Below are 18,898 nucleotides of genomic sequence, written 5' to 3' on the forward strand. Positions count from 1 at the left end.
GTTTAAGAATACGACACCATGTACGACTGACGAAATCAATGGGATACGAAATGAGTGGATTGAAACAATTTTGGCGTATCTCAGTTAGCAAATGGTAAGTTTGGTGAAGAAATTTTAGTTTAAGAAATTAATGCTTAAAAATTTAGAATACAATAGTTATAAATATATACATAGATAAACTTTAAATTAATTTTGTAGATTTAATCACAAATGTGTAACTATACAAATGCTTTATTGATTTCTGGTGCTGTTTTTATGTTTATACTGCTGTTTTTCTATTTTTGCTGCTGCTTTCTATTTCTGTTGCTGTTTTTTTTATCAAATAGGTCAGGGGAATTGGCATAAACATTTGTAGTTTGCCTGGTCAAAATATTATGTGACAATTCATAACTGACGCAAAAAATCACATTTTTTAGCATTCGTGGCAATTTTCCACTGATGCAAACGCCTGACATTTGCGTCAATGCCACACTGTCACAAACCTGATATTTGTGGCAGTTCTCCACTAACGCAAATGCCTATTCTAACGCCTTGGTTACTCCAAGACCACTATTGTGAGCTTTGAACCGTGCTTAACTCGCTAATCGAGTTCTTTGGTTATAAACGTGCATCTAGGTGTTATTAATAGTTTAAGGTGGAAAACCCAATCAATAGGAAATGATGTATTTTATTTTAAACATAAAACTGTTCATGGGCCCATAAAAATGTTTACAAGTTATTTACAATACAAAATAATCATTACAGTGTGAAAATTACAACTCTTAACCCACTAGTTCCTCCGAGAAACTCCTTGGCCGTGGTGGTTAAGCGGCCGCATATGTACACATCACCACCTAAGCTCTCCACGCAAGGCTGGGTGAGCTTTTCTTTCCCTTTCCCTTGACCAACATGCATGAAAATGTAAAATTACGCCCTCAATGGGCCAAATTACCAAAATGCCCGTATGATAAAATGTGGACCCACATGCATGCATTTAACATCATATTATAATGTAATTCACATAAACATGCATATAATAATTTAATGGCATAATAAATCAGTTATGGCCCTCCCGACCTACTAATCCAACCATTAAACCTGATTAGGGATTTTGGGGCATTGCAACTATCCCCTCCTTACAGAAATTTCGTCCTCGAAATTTACCTAAACAGCTCGGGATACTGATCTTGCGTATCTGACTCCAGCTCCCAGGTTGCTTCGTCGACCTTGCTGTTCCTCCACAATACCTTAACCAAAGGTATCATCTTATTCCTAAGGACCTTGTCCTTTCTATCAAGTATCTGGACTGGCTAGGAGAGATCTGCCTCAAACTTCAGATCTTCATAGCTCAAAACATGAGTCGCATCAGATACATACCTCCGAAGAGCTAAAACGTGAAACACGTTATGCATGACTGACAATGCCGGTGGTAAGGCCAACCTGTAAGCCACCTGACCAATCCTTTTCAGGATCTTAAATGGACCTACAGATCTAGGGCTCAGCTTGCCCTTCTTCATAAATCTTCTCACCCATTTCCATGGCGAGACTCTAAGGAAAACATAGTCTCCCACCTGGAACTCCACGTTCTTGCGCTTGGGATCTGCATAACTTTTCTGTCTACTCTGAGAAGCAAGCATCCGAGCTCTAATCTTCTCAATAGCCTCACTGGTCCTCTGAACTGCTTTAGGACCTAAGTATCTCCTTTCACCTGTCTTATCCCAATGAATGGGAGATCTGCACTTCCTACCATACAGCATCTCATAAGGTGCAACCCCAATGGTAGCTGATAACTGTTGTGGTAGGAAAACTCTATCAAAGGCAGATACTTACTCCAGGATCCACCAAAGTCTAGCACACATACTCGCAACATGTCCTCTAATATCTGGATCGTCCTCTCAGATTATCCATCTATTTGGGGATGATAAGCAGTATTGAACTTCAGTTGTGTTCCCATGACTTTCTGTAAACTCCCCCAGAACATGGAAGTAAAAGTGGGGTCCCGATATGACACGATCGACCTCGGTGCTCCATGGAGGCGCACGATCTCTCTTACATAGAGATCTGCATACTGGTCAACTGTATATGTAGTCCTCACTGGCAAGAAGTGAGTTGACTTGGTATAGCAATTCACAATAACCCAAATAGAATCATGTTGACCAACAGTCCTGGGTAACTCCACCATGAAATCCATCGTGATGTTTTCCCATTTCCACTCTGGGATGTCTAGAGGCTGCAATAACCCTGTTGGCCTCTGGTGCTCAACTTTGACCTGTTGACATGTCAAGCACTTAGCCATATACTCCACTACATCCCTCTTCATCCCAGGCCACTAATACAATGATTTCACATCCTGATACATCTTCGTGGTGCCTGGATGCAAAGAATAAGGTGTAGTATGAGATTCATCCAGAATCTCTCGCCTCAAAGCATTGTTTAACGGAACACATATCCAACCCTTGTATCTCAACAAGCCCAAATCAGACACTGTGTAATCTCTGGACACTCCAACCAAAACATCCTCTCTGATCTTGATCAGTTGTGGATCACCCAACTGACCCTCCTTGATTCTTTCCAACAGTGTAGACTGTAGCGTAATATTGACCAACTGGCCCACCATCAACTCTATACCAGCTCTGGTCATATCATCTGCTAACTCTCTGGCTATCAGATTCGCACTATAAATCTGCCCTGGACCCTTTCGACTTAAAGCATCAGCTACTACGTTGGCCTTTCCTGGATGGTACAAAATCTCATAGTCATAATCTTTACTAACTCCAGCCAACGTCTTTGTCGCATATTCAAGTCTTTTTACATGAAGAAGTATTTCAGGCTCTTGTGGTCAATGTAGATCTCACACTTCTCCTCGTAAAGGTAATGCCTCCATACCTTTAAAGCAAAGACCACATTCACTAACTCTAAATCATGAGTAGGATATCTATGTTGATACTCCTTCAGCTGACGCGAAGCATAAGAAATCACCTTGCCTGACTACATTAGAACATAGCCCAAACCTTGATGTGAAGCATCATAGTAAATCACAAATTTCTCCGGATCTGTTGGAAGACTCAGAACTAGAGTTGTAATCAATCTCTGCTTTAGTTCCTAGAAGTTGTTCTCACACCTGACTGACCACACAAACTTTTGATTCTTGCGTGTCAGCTTAGTTAATGAAGTAGCAATCTTAGAGAATCCTTCCACAAAACGCCTGTAATAACCTGCCAATCCAAGGAAACTTCTAACCTTAGAAGCATTCTTTGGCCTTGGCCAATCTCTGACTGCCTACATCGCTGTAACACCAAGCGCAGATGATGCTCATGCTTTGTCTCTGACCGGGAGTATACTAGTATATCATCGATAAATACAATCACAAACTTATCCAGATAGACCTTGAAAATTCTATTCATCATATCCATGAAAGCCGCTAGGGCGTTGGTTAATCTAAAGGACATAACCAGAAATTCATAATGCCCGTACCTTGTCCGAAAAGATGTCTTCGGTATGTCCTCCTCTTTAATTCTCAACTGATGATAGCCTGACCGAAGATCGATCTTTGAAAACACCGTACTCCCCTGTAGCTGATCAAATAAATCATCAATCCTAGGCAGTGGATACTTATTCTTAATGGTCAGTTTATTCAACTCCCTGTAATCAATACACATCCTAAGCGAACCATCTTTCTTCTTAACAAATAGCACTGGAGCACCCCATGGAGAGAAACTCGGTCTGATAAACCCCAAATCCAACAATTCCTGTAACTGGATCTTTAATTCCTTTAACTCCGCTGGAGCCATTCTATAGGGTGCCCTGGAAACTGGCTCCACCCTCGATGCCAACTCTATGACGAATTCAATCTCCCGCTATGGCGGCAATCCTGGCTAGTCTGCTGGAAACAAGTCTGGAAACTCACAGACCAACCTAGTTTCATTCGGTCCCACTGGAGCTCCTCTAGAGGTGTCCACAACACTTGCTAGGAATCCTATGCAACCTTCCTGCATCAGGTCTCTAGCCTTCAGTGCCGAAATCATAGGCACTCGCGGTCCATTCACCATCCCCACAAACACAAAAGGTACCTTACCTTCTGGTTCAAAAGTCACCATACGCCGCTTGCAATCAATCGTCGCTCCATACCTCGTTAACCAATCCATTCCTAATATCATATCAAAGTCATCCATGTCTAATTCAACCAAATCAACGAACAATTCTCTCCCATCTATCTCTACTGGTAATGCTCTAACCCATCTCCTAGAGACTACCAGTTCTTCTGTTGGCAACAAAGTCTGAAAATTCCTAGCATACACAATACTAGGTCTACAAAGCTGGTCTATCACCCTAGCAGATACAAATGAGTGGGTAGCCCCTGAATCAATCAATGTAGTATACAAAGAACCAACGCTAGAGATCTGACCTGTCACAACTGAGGGACTAACCTCCGCCTCAGTCTGAGTCAAAGCGAATACCCTGGCGGGAGCGAGACTGTCTCCCTGCTTTGGCTCCTCCTTCTTAGCTTGTGGGCAGTATTTCTTTAGATAGTTGGCACTCCCACAGATAAAACATGCCCTAATCTGGCACTCACCCTGATGTCGTCGTCTGCACCAAGGACACACTGGAAAACTCCTCCAGTTGTCACCACTGCCCTGACGGCCACCAATAGAACCCCGCACCCTCCTATCAGAACTAGGAGGAATAAATGAATCTGGTACCCTTCTTTTCTGCTCACTGGGGCCACTGCCCCGACTAGACCCAACAAAAGGAGGCACCGTCCTCCTGGCATTGCGCCTAACAGCGCTGTCCTTCCATATCTGATCCTCAGCCCTCTCTGCAGTAAGGGCCTTATCCATAGCTTGAGCATAAGTAGTGGTCTCTGGAATCAACGTAATATTCACATCACGGGCGATCATCACATTCAACCCCCGTTTGAATCTATCTCTCCTGGCCGCATCCGTCAGCACTAGGTCTGGCACAAACTTCGCCAGTCTGTCGAATCTCATGGCATACTCAGTAACTAACAACCTGTTCTGAGTCAGGTTGATAAACTCATCAACCTTCGCAGCTCGAACTGCTATGCTGTAGTATTTCTCATTAAAGATACTCTTGAATTCTTCCCATGTCATGACTGCAACATTCCTCCACTGACTCACTACTTCCCACCAGATGCGGGCATCCTCCCTAAGCATGTAGCTAGCACAAGCTACCCTTTCATTTCCTTCGACCCTCATAAAGTCCAAGATCAAGGAAATCATATTCATCCACTGCTCTGCCCGTTGTGGGTCCGATCCACCCTCAAAGGTAGAAGGTTGTTGCTTCTTGAATCTTTCGTACAAGGGTTCCCACCTGTTCTCAATCACAAGCTGAACCGGCACTGGCGCCACATTCTGCTGAATTGGTAACCTTGTAACCTGTGGAGGGGCCTGTTGCCTCATTTGACGGAGTTCTTCCTCTGTTCTCTGCAATCTAGCCTCCATTTCGGCTAATATCTGTTGCTAGTTCTGTGGGGCAGGTGGAGGGTCCTGACCCTGATTGTCATCCTCGGCTCTGCTGCCGCGGAGTCTAGATGATTTCCGAGGCATTACAACTATATGCCTGCAATCAGTGACATCGCTCATCAGGCATGATAACAAAATCCAATTCCACCTCCCATTCCCAACAACCAACCAAAATCAACAATCCAGATAAGATACAAATAGCATATAACACACAACGGGCCTTGCCCTGGCATCATGCATATGATATCTCATTCATCATGCTCTTTATAAACCAAGCAGGAAAACAGGGCATTTAAACACATATTCAAGTATATTAATCAACCATACCAATCAACCCTGAGTCGAGCTTTTCAATGGCAGCGTGCGTACATGTTCGGTCAATCTCCAGAACCAATAAACCTTGGCTTGCTCTGATACCATATGTGACGCCCCACGTCACTATGGCTGCTTTCTGGAATGACGACTGGCCCTACAAACCAACACGAGTCTTTCCAGCGTGCTTTATCCTCACTAGCATGCTTCCTGGGAAAACTTCCCAAGAGGTTACCCATCCCTAGATTACCCCAGGTCAAGCACGCTTAACTTTGGAGTTCTCAAGTGATGGGCCACCGAAAAGAAGATGCATCTTGTTGATATAGGTAGTACCCATCAATCCATTTAATCCCTCTTCAACTGTGTAGTCCCATACCTACACAGTCTTAGAATCATCACACTTGACCTTCCCCAGGAGGTGTGGGATTGCACAGCTTACTCGGTCTTTCCCCTTACAGATCACGGGATTCTGACTGTCACAATCAACCCCCCTTACGGGTCCGACGTCCCCGTCGGCCACACTTCCGGCTGGGTCAAGGCTCTGATACCATAGTTGTAACGCCCTACTACCTTAGAGTCGTTACTAAGTGGGTTTAAAATGTGCAATTAACTCGCTAAACGAGGTTTTTAGAACAAAAAGTGTGTTTAAACAAAAAGTCAAGGCTGTAATCTTTAAAAGTACTCTATTTCATTAAAAGTTCAAGAGTTTAACATATGGGATCCCAAAACGAGGTTTGTACAATATTTACAATTCAAAATAGATTTACAGATGACTAATTATCTAAAACATAGTTTAATACAGCCATTTCTCAAAATGCCCCCAACCAAAGCAGTCGGGCAGGCCAAACATGTACACCCCGCCCCCATGCTCTTCGTACTCATGGCTGGTTGACTTTCTCTTTGCCCCTACCTGCAACACAGAGCACCCGTGAGCCGAAGCCTAGCAAGAAAACTCATATAGCACATAACATATGCATATCATACAATCATTATAGCAGATAACTCATAGATAATTAGACAACCCATAAGATTTAAACACATATACGACCATGCCGTCCCATAAGCGTTACCAAAGCCTGGGATCTCAGTCTACACCGTAAGGATATCCCATGTATCCATTGGGGTCTCACCCTAACCACAAGCACCCCATGTGTTAAGTGATATTCCCGGCCCCACTGTCGTTCTCGGCCCTTCGCCGTTCCCGGCCCCTTTGCTGTTCATTCTGCTATTACCACATTTAGCATTCTCAAGTAACAATCTAACATATAATCATTCATTTAAAGCTACATCCTAGCAATGATACAACCTAGGGCCGCGCCGTGCAACAATACTATGGGCCTAAGCCCTGCTCTACGGGTGCTACAGTTTTCTTACCTGTATCCCGAGCTTTCCGATGCACGAAGGTCACAAGCACGGTCCTCTATCACGAGCCTCTCCAAAATCCTAGTCACCACACATATAAAACAATTTTAATACAAACCAATCCCAAAACCACTTCCCGGGACCAATCCCGTACTCTCGGGTCCTCTAATTCCCTAAAACAATGCATTGTAACCATCCCCCGAGTCCCCGGGCAAAAGCCTTAAAAATACAATATTTGGCTGTAAAAAATGGCCTAGGGCCGCGGCACTCCCATCAAGGGCCGTGGCACCCAGAGGCTTCCCCCTAATCCTGATGCATGCCTGCGCCGCGGCACCAAAGAACAGGGCCGCGACGCCCCTACCCAAACCCAGATTTCTGGGTTTTCTCCTGCATTTTTCCCGAGCCAAAACAACTCCAATTCAACCCAAACAAGTACCTAAGCCCCAAAATCAATTTAAAACCCCAATTGAACCCTTTAACAACCTATAAACATCTAAAACAAACTCAATTACACAATCACACTCAAAATCCAATCTTGAGTTTTTAATTCCTGAAACTTAAACCATGGCTTCCAAGACCTAAACCAGAGCTTGAAAACTATAAATCATGCCTCTAAAATCTTAAACCACATCAGATAAAAAAATTAAACATGCTAAGGATTTGTACCTCAATCAAAACTCAGCTTGAATTCTCCTCAACTCTAGCTTCAAGCCACCTTCCTTTTGATTACCCAAATTGAATTTTCAAATAAAACTAGCCATCCTATCTTTAAATTTCCACACTCAATCGCTGAAAATCAACCTTAAACTCAAGCAAAAATAGAGGATAACCCTTACCTTTGAACAGGCCTAGCTTAACTTTGATTTTGGTTGCCTTCAACCCTCTTGAATTTCCTCCTAGGTTCCCAAATTCAGCTTTCCTCTTCTTCCCTTTTTCTTCTAGCTTTTTCCTCAAATTCCAGCATAAACCCAATTATGACTAAGTATAAAATGTGATTCCTTTTTCCCTCAGCTGAACCTTATCTAACCCTTGCCTAATGACCACTTTACCCTTCCATTAGAATTCCTTCCTAACTAAACCTCAAGGGCACTCTTGTCTTTTCTCCTATTTTACAATTCTACCATTTTTTCCCCTCTAACCTTGTTACTCTCAGTAGTTACTAATGGTTACCCAGGTTACTCAATCACCAATAACCATTAACCACTAATTCTCAACTCAACTTACGAAATTCCCCAAAGTACCCCTAGGCTCCTCCCGAGCCGGGTATAAAATCCTGTTGTGACTTTTAAGTTAACTAGCTCTCCAGGACCGTCTCAGCACGTGCATCACATTAATATCACCACACTCACGTGGTACAAATCACATAATACAATTATCACATTTATGCCCTCAGTGGGCTAAAATTACCAATTTACCCCTATCATGCAAATGGGGTCCACATGCATATTTATACCACCTAAACATGCATTCTAATCACATACTCATTTAAATTCATATATTATCATGTTAATTCACTTATTGCCCTCCAGACACGCTAATCAAGGTCCTAAACCTTATTAGAAACTTCGGGTGTTACAACCACACTAGCTAAGAATCCAATGCAACCTCCTTGCAATAGATCGCTAGCCATCAGAACAGAAATCATAGGTATACGAGGTCCATGCATAGTACCAACAAACACAAAAAGATCCTCACCTTCAAGCTCAAAGGTGACCATCTTCCTTCAGCAATCAATGGTTTCCCCATACTTCACTAACCAATCCATACCCAGAATCATGTCGAAGTCAGTCATAACTAACTCTATCAAATCCACTGACAACTCTCTGCCCTCCACTGTCACTGGAAAAGATCTGACCCATCTCTTGGATACTACTAACTCCCTAGTAGGTAATAAAGTTCCAAACCCCACAACATAATAATCACATGGTCTACACAGTCTATCAATAATTCTACTAGCAATAAAAGAATGTGTAGCACCAGAATCAATCAAAACATTATAAGGGGTTCCAGCACTAAGAAGCTGACCTGTAACTACTGAGGGTGAAGCCTCAGCTTCTGCTTGTGTCAATGTGAACACTCGAGCTGGGGCCGAGCTGTTGATTCTTCCTTTCTTGCTTTAGGGCAATCTTTCTTAAAATGACCTACTGCTCCACACAACAAGCAGGCCATTGCCCTACACTCTCCCAAACGACGCCTCTTGCATCTAGGGCATTCAGGATGAGTCTTCCAGGCTTCACTACCACCCTGACGACCCATTGAAATACCACAGGGTCGCCTCTCAGGACCTGGAGCTGGGAAGGTGCCAGGAACCTTCCTCTTCTGATCACTGGGGCCTCCACCCCTACTTGAACACACAAAAGGAGAACCTGTCCTCCTAAACTCTTTTCTGGCTGCATTGTCTCGCCAGATCTTGTTCTCTGCACTCTCAGCTGTGAGTGCCTTCTCAACCACCTGTGCATAGGTAGTAACCCTAACCACAGTGGTAATACGAACATCTCAGGCTAATCTAGGTTGTAGCCCTTGGAGAAACCTCTCCCTTCTGGTCCCATCGATGGGTACTAGCTCCATGGAAAACTTTGCCAATTGATCAAACTTCACGGCATACTTAGTCACTGACAAACTCCCCTGAAGTAACCTGATAAATTCTTCAGCTTTTGCTGCCCTGATGGCATCATTGTAGTAGTTCTCATTGAACAGAGTCTGAAACTCATCCCAACTAAGGGCATTGATGTTTCTGGTTTGGGATATAACTTCCCACCAAATTCGGGCATCCTCCCGAAACATATACGTGGCACAGGCTGTTAGGAGTGTGTCTTAAAGCATGTAAAAGACATTTGTTTTTTCTGTTAATAAATAAATACAATGGTTTATTATTATTGTTATATTTAGATTGTTAAATTATTGTTTGAATAATTTTGTAAATATCATAAAAATTCCATATTCATTATTGAGGATGTGATCTTGTATTAGTACGAGAGAATTAAGATCACATGGATGAATAAAAATAGTCAACAACAACAAATTAAAATTATGGAATTCTTTGATTGGAGTTGTAAGTACGGTTTACTGAGTATCATAATGATACAAATAATCTAGATTCAGATTATTGATGTGGTAAGACATCTCGGTAAAGGTGCTTTATATAATATGATTATATATGACATGGACCGATATGAATTAAAGTCTTTATCCAAAAACCATTTAACAATAAAGACTTGTAATTCATATCATAATTGATGATTATTTATAGATTAACCTAAATCCTGAGTGTTCATGAACTCCTGTTCATGTTTATTAAATCTTTTGATTCATTCGTTAAGGTCTCTTCATAGAATGAGGCTAATGACTTTTGTTTTGGAGATTTAATATCATGGATGGCTGGGAACATGTATCAAGAATACGGAATCTAATCTTTCCCAACAGATCGTATATTAGTTCCCTTAAGGGCTAATTATGGAAATGAATGATTTTGAGCTCAAATCTATAATTATATTATAGATTAATTATTCACTAGTGAATTAATGGTACTTAAGGAATAAGAAGTAAATTAGAAAGGTAAAATGATAATTCTTTCATTCCAATTTATGAACTAATTAATTAGAGGGTTGACCTATTGAAAGATGGTTATATCAATGGACGACTTAAGAAAAGATTTCTGTAAAAGTATATCTATAACATAAAGAGTGCAATTCTGAATTTATAGTGGAGAAATATCAGAATTAATAAATTAACTATTATAATTAAAGAGTTTAATTATTTATTTTCAATTTATTGGAGCTTAATGTTATAGGTCCATGGTCCCCGAAATGGTTCAAACAAACACTGACAAAGGTAAATACAAAAATGGGAAAAAAAGACTTATTTGATAAGTAAAATATTTTTCTATGTATCAAACATAATTATTGTATAATTATGTGTAGTTAATTAATTAAGAATTAATTAATTATTTGATTTAACAAAAATATAATTAATTTTGAATTAATTTATTTTTGGGATTTTTGGTATTTAAATAATAATAAAATTTTGGAAAAATCATATGCCATCACTGGCATATGGTACACGTGTAGCATAGTGCACAGTCACTGTGCTACACACATAAGAGACTGAGAAAGTTTCTTGGTTCCACAATTTTAGTTATTTAAATATTAAATAAATAATGAGATATTGTAATATGATTAAAATATTATTATTTAAACAAAAATCTGATTAGTTATTTTCAAATTGTTTAAAATAGCTAAGATTTTATTTTAATATATTGGATATATTAAATATAGGATATCAGTTTTTCAGAACGTAACTTTTCAGGGATAGAAAAATATCTAGAAATCTCTCTTAGAGAAAGAGAACAGTGATACATACAAAAGTCACTGTTCTTCACAAAACCTAGGTCCGAACTTTATCAGATCTCATGTGTTGAGAACATATGATAAATAGATTTTGCCTATTATTTTGTATAGCGAGCCCACACTCGTTCTTTGTGTGCTGAGAACATTTTGGAAGATCTTGGTGTGAGATCTCAAGGATTTTGCCATACAAAAAGATAGCAGCAAGGAAGGACCTGAGGTAATTTTTCTATTCATGTCTTTGATTCAATAAATATATACATGTGAAGAAGTAGATCTAGAAATCTTGTGGGATTAAATTAATAATTTGATTATTGTTCCGCTGTGTATAATCTCTAATTTGATCAATAAAAACCAACAAATGGTACCAGAGCCATCTTCACATTATATATATTGAATCTGTGTAGGTTTACTTTTATGCATTTATTTATTTTGATGAATGAATGGATGACTTAATATGATTGAATGCATGGAAATGTTGAATCGTTAATTGTATGGTGTTTTTTGGTTAGGATTTTTTTATGATTAGATCATTGTGTAAGCCATTAAAGGGCATAGGATTTATGTAATTTTATTTGGTTTTTGACACCATAAAATTGTAATTCCGATCACACAAAAGTCAGAACGGAGCCCGGGATTCAGAATTCAGCCGCCGCTCCTCCAAGGCCGCCCTCCGGGCCGCTGCTGGGACGTCGTACGGACGGGTCCGTACGGATCCGTACATCCCGGCCCCGGCAGCCTCGTTTGACGCCACGTGTCCTCGTCCTGCTGGTCCATAATTTTTTTATTTTTCTGAATTTTTTTTTAAATTTTAAAATGTTAAATATCCTATTTATTAGAAATTTGATATTTAAATAATGTGATAATTTTGTTATCCTAACAAACATTTTTTTAAAAAAATCTAATTTGAAAATTTAATTTTAAAAATAACAGATTTTATTTAATTATTTCAGTTTCTAATTTTAATTAAAAGTTGTTTTAATTAAAAAGAAAAATAAAAATAATGATTATTTAAAAGTTTGTTTTAATTAATAAAAAATAATTAGAAAATTGTTTTCTTATTATTATTCTGGACCAACAACGACACATATCCTACCGACAGCAAAGTAAGGAAGCCCGATGGAGATCAATACGTTTTTATTTTAATTTTTAATTTTATAAAGTGATTGTAAAATTAGAAATACCCAAAAGCACCCGGTTCAACATTTATTGTTTATTTATTTAAATCATTATTTTCATGTGATTGATAACATGTTCATCCATAAAAATCCACACAGTCATAATCATGCATCTCATTTGTAGAAACATGATTATTAGGATTGTCCTATATGTTTATATGAATTGTTTTACGAAATCAATTGCATGTAAATTACTTAGTTTTATTTTGAAAACTTGGTAAAATATCACACCAATATTTAAGTCTTTATGACTTATTTTCTTTAAACCAACTTTATTTTAAAAGTTTTTTTTAGTAAAGTTTAGATGAACATGATTGGTAATTTAAAATTGGATATGGACCTAGAAACTCGCTTTCTTTCCAATTTTAATTATGTTCATAAGGTTTAAAGATGTTATAATTAATTTGGATTTAATTAGGTTAAAAACACTTATTTCAAAATAGTGAGTGGGAGAGGGTTTATATCTCAAACATAACCCGTGGTCTCCATTATTAATATAACACCGTGAGATATGAATAGCGCCTTGTGACGGCTTTGTTTTCGTCCCCCTAAGGAAGGTGTCTAGACATATCAATAGCAAGGTTGTATTTCTTAAAAAAATAGGAACTAATGATGTATTTTAGGCTTGACCGACCCTAAGGCGGCATGTCCTAAGTTAAGTCATGAACTCCGAAATAATGGGTTACACTCACAAAGCTATGATTAAGCTTTTGCAGTTGATAATCATAACTTGGCCAAACTAAGCGGTACTTTAATGTTTAAAAGAGAAAATAAAGAGTTATTTTAAGTTTTCAACAATAAAGATAAGAATGTCTTATAAATTCTCTAAAATTAATTTGACCGACCCTAAGGCAGCACTTTAATTGTTAGAAAATTTTATCGTGGAAATTAATCTTTATTTTATGTGTTTTAATTGTGCTCATGCATCACGTTTAATTTCTGAAAACTTTGATATTTATTTTTCTAAATATAATAATAATATTTGTATTTTTTATTTTTTATTTTATTCAGAATATGTTTGTGTCTGGAAATCCCATCACTGCTTTGATCGCACAAGAAAAATTAACTGGTGATAACTTCATATAATGGAAATCAAATATGGATCTGTTGTTGGTTAGCGAAAACCACAAGTTTGTCCTAAATGAGGAATGTCTTGAAGAACCTGGCCTCAATGCCCCGAAACATGTTCGGGACAAATTTGATGCATGGATTCAATCCAACAACAAAGCTAAGTGATATATGCTTCTAAGCATGAGTGATGTCTTACGAACAAAGCATGAATCCATGGAAACTGCTTTTGAGATACTAGAATCTCTTAAGGAAATGTTTGGGCGCCCATCTGATCAAAGCTGTCATGAGGCTACTAGAACCTACATGAATGCTAAGATGAAGAAAGGTCAATCTGTGTGTGAGCATGTTTTGAACATGATCAATGTACTTCATGAAGCTGAGACGCATGGAGCAGTCATGGATGAAAAGACACAAGTAAGCATTATACCTGAGTCTTTAACTCCTGCTTTTTCTACATTCACAACAAATTATGTCATGAACAAATTAGATTTTAACATGACACAATTGCTGAATGAATTACAAACTTTTGAGTCTTTGAATAAGCCCATCTCAAGTCAGGCTGAAGCAAAACCATCATCTTCTAAGAAGAAAAGAAAAAGCAATAACAATGACTGCAAACCTAAAAAGGACAATCCGAAAAAGGCAAAGAAGTCATCCAAGGCACCTGAGAACAAAAAGAATAATGACCCCAAATAAAAAGCACCCAAAGGAAAGTGATTCCATTGTAATGTCGATGGTCATTGGAAGAGAAACTGTCCAAAGTATCTCACCGAGCTAAAAGAGAAAAAGAAAGGTAAATCAGATTTACTTGTACTCGAAGCTTGTATGGTGGAACAAGATAAATTATCATGGATAGTTGATTCTGGTTCCACTAATCATGTTTGTTCTTATTTGCAGATGCTTGAGTCCGCAAAGCAGTTGGAGCAAGGAGAGATGACTATGAGAGTGGGAAGTGGAGCGCTTGTTTCAGCTAAAGCATGTGGAACAGGCCGTTTAAATTTTAAGAACAATTTTCTAGTTTTGAATAATGTGCTATTTATTCCTGAAATTACTAGAAATATTATTTCTTTATCTTTGTTACATGAACAAAAATTTGGCATTTCTTTTAATAATAATATGATTTTTATTTCAAGGAATGGGAACAATATTTGTCATGCAAAACAAAAGGACGGACTGTACATGCTTAATCCAATAGAAAAATCGCTCAATAATTCTGAATTATTTAAAGTAGTTGTTCCACAAAGTAACAAAAGACAAAAGGTTTCTAAAGAAAATGACATGTATCTATGGCACTTAAGATTAGGTCATATTAGTCTAGATAGGATAAATCGGTTAACTAAAGATGGACCTTTAAGGGAACTAACAGTTGGAACCCTACTGGTTTGCGAATCCTGTTTAGAAGGAAAATTGACTAAACGACCTTTCCCTTCAAAGGGAAATAAAGCCAAAGAACCACTAGAGCTAATACATAGTGATGTATGTGGTCCAATTAACATTCAAGCTCGAGGTGGTTATGAATATTTTGTCACATTTACTGACGACTATTCTAGATACGGTCATGTTTACCTAATGCTTAAGAAGTCAGAAACTTTTGATAGGTTTAAAGACTTCAAAGCCTTAGCTGAGAAGCAATTAGGTAACTCTTTAAAAACACTCCGATCTGATCGTGGTGGTGAATATTTGGATTCTGAATTCAAAGATTTCTTGCTAGAGCATGGAATTCAATCCCAACTCACAACACCTGGAACACCACAACAAAACAAAGTTTCAGAAAGAAGAAACTGGACCCTGTTGGACATGGTCACGTCTATGTTAGGCTACTCTTCACTTCCCTTATCGTTTTGGGGATATGCACTTCAAATGGCTAACTACCTTTTGAATGTAGTTTCGTCCAAAGCTGTGACAAAGACACCTCTAGAACTATGGAATGGAAGTAAACCTAGTTTGCGACATTTTCGTATTTGGGGTTGTCCTGCTCATGTGCTAAGACATAAATCTGGAAAACTGGATTCTAGGTCTAAAGTGTGTATATTTGTGGGCTATGCTCCAGAAACAAGAGATGGATATTTCTATAGCACAAGTGATCAAAAGGTATTTGTTTCGAAAAATGCAACCTTTTTAGAACACGACTATATGAATGATTTTAAACCTCGGAGCAAAGTAATTTTAGAGGTCCTAATGACAGATAATATTTCATCTCCATCTTCTTCATCAGTTAATGATAAAACAACAAAAGATACCACAATTCCTTAAAAGGAAAAACCAGTGCAACGTCGTAGTGGGAGGATTATGAGACAACCTATTCGTTATGAACATGAGGCACACGTTCTTGTATCAGATACTGAAAATGACGATCCATTGACTTTTAAAGAAGCAATGGAAGACCCAGATGTTGATAAGTGGCAAGATGCCATGAATCAAGAAATGGAATCAATGTATTCCAATTCAGTCTGAGAACTTGTAGATTTTCCTGACAATGTTAATGCCATTGGATGCAAATGGATCTACAAGAAGAAAATGGGTGCAGATGGAAAGGTAGAAACCTATAAAGCAAGGCTTGTGGCCAAAGGCTACACACAGAGAGAGGGTGTGGACTATGAAGAAACATTTTCTCCTGTGGCCATGCTTAAGTCCATTCGCATACTTTTATCCATAGCTGCCATTTATGATTATGAGATATGGCAAATGGACGTCAAGACAACCTTTCTGAATGGCCACCTTGATGAAACCATTTATATGGAACAACCAGAAGGGTTTATAAAGAAGGATCAAGATCAAAAAGTATGCAAGTTATTGAAATCCATAAATGGATTGAAATAAGCATCAAGATCTTGGAACTTAACATTTGACGAAACTATTAAAACATATGGTTTCGAACAAAATGTTGACGAAGAATGTGTTTATAAATACATCAAAGGAAAATTTGTGGTTTTTTTAGTTCTTTATGTTGATGATATCCTACTCATTGGGAATGATGTAGAGACATTATCAAATGTAAAGAAATGGTTGGTTGACAAATTCCAAATGAAAGATTTGGGAGAAGTGAGCTATGTTCTAGGCATTAAAATTCTAAGAGATACAAGCTCCTAGCACTTTCACAAGCAAATTATATTGATAAAGTGCTTGAAAGATTCTCTATGGAGAATTCCAAAAAGGGTCAATTGCCGACCAGACATGGAATTACTCTTTGCAAAGATCAGTGTCCAAAGACACCACAAGAGTAAGAGGATATGAGAAAGTATCCCTATGCATCAGCTGTAGGGAGCCTAATGTATGCAATGTTATCTACTAGACCTGACATATGTTATGCAGTAGGGATTGTCAGGCATTATCAATCAAATCCAGGTTTGGAACACTGGATTGCGGTGAAACATATTCTCAAGTATCTCAGGAGAACAAGAGACTATATGCTAGTATATTCGGGTAGTGACCTCGAACCTACTGGATACATTGACTCAGATTTTCAATCTGACAAGGATTGTAGAAAGTCTACTTCTGGGTCAGTATTCACTCTTGGAGGTGGAGCAGTTGTCTGGAGAAGCATTAAGCAATCCAGTATAGCTGATTCAACCATGGAAGTTGAATACGTAGCAGCTTGTGAAGCAGCTAAGGAAGCAGTTTGGCTGAAAAAGTTCTACACAGATTTGGAAGTAGTTCCAGAAGTGGAGAAACCACTTGTTCTTTACCGTGACAACAGTGGAGCAGTGGTAAGATTTTATTAAGATTACTAAGGAGCTCGAGGTAGCTAATATTTTATTAGGATTACTAAGGAGCTGAGTCGGGGGTATGAAGACCGCGGGTTAAGAAAACATCCAGCTCGAGGTGCGAGCTTGAGTTGGAGGTTGTGGCTCTTTATAAAGTCAACCACGCAATGTAAACGTGCATATATCAGACATCACGTGTCTGATATATCCCTGGATTCTCGGACACGCAGCATAAACGTGCGTGTTCAGGCACCCACGACTGGGTTGGGCCGTGCGGCCCATTATCCCCCTTACCTATTGATTAGACCATACTTCATTTGTCAAGTTTAGGAATTAATCATGAATGTCACAGAAGTGACATGATGGGTCAGAAGGTCACGAGATGACCCCCCTTGCCAACCCCCAGGTGTCCTTTCCTATAAATATGGAGACCCTGGGAGTTGCAAGGGGTTGGATTCGATTGTGTAACGAAATACCCTATAAAGAATACCAGAAATATAGCAATAATATTGGCTGGTGGAGTAGAAGGATTTTAACCTTTGAACCACCTAAAAACGTATTCGTATCATCAGTTCATTTTAAGATCATTCATTTGTTTCGGTTCATTACTTAGCACTAATCCCATTCTCTTATTTTCTTAATTACCTGTTGGCAAATAACCGTGTCAACACCCGTGTAGCTAGAAATACACGTCTTAATACCAAGTCTCCCAATCCGAATATTATATCTCGAACCCTCTTATTGAAGTACCTAGTAGCTCGTTGCTGATAGACAACATTTTTCAATTGAGCTTCATCTCGTTTTTCTTCAATGAGGTCTAGACTCTCTTCGAATTGGGATTGGTTCGAGGTCTAATTGTAGGCATGGCTTCATATTGTAGGTATTTCGACTTCAATCGGCAACATGGCCTCACATCCATACGCTAGGGAGGAGGGAGTGTGCCCTGTCGAAGGTCGAGCTGTGGTTCGATAAGCCAACAAAACCTGAGGTAACTCCTCGGGCCACCTTCCTTTAGCCTCCTCTAACCTTTTCTTTGTGGGGCTTTTTAGGGTTTTGTTGACTGCTTCAACCTGGCCATTTGATTGAGGATGTGCGACTGAGGGGAAGCTTTTTATTATCCCATTATTTTTGCAGAAAGGGGTAAACATGTCACTGTCGAACTGGTACCATTGTCCGACACTATCTTTCTGGGCATTCCATATTAGCAGATGATATTTTTTACCACAAAGTATAAAAATTTTTATGAGGTAATCGTAGCAAGGGGTTCGACCTCCGCCCATTTCGTGAAATAATCGACCACGACCACAACATACTTTACTCTGCCTTTGCCTGTTGGTAGCGAGCCTATTAGGTCGATTCCCCACACCGCAAATGGCCATGGGGAGGTCAGCATGGTAAGCTCGGTAGGTGGAGCTCGTGGAATTGAAGAAAATCGCCGACACTTATCACATCTTTTAACATATTCA

The sequence above is a fragment of the Humulus lupulus genome, chromosome 3 (assembly GCF_963169125.1).
Source record: "Humulus lupulus chromosome 3, drHumLupu1.1, whole genome shotgun sequence".
NCBI classification, from domain to species: Eukaryota; Viridiplantae; Streptophyta; class Magnoliopsida; order Rosales; family Cannabaceae; genus Humulus; species Humulus lupulus.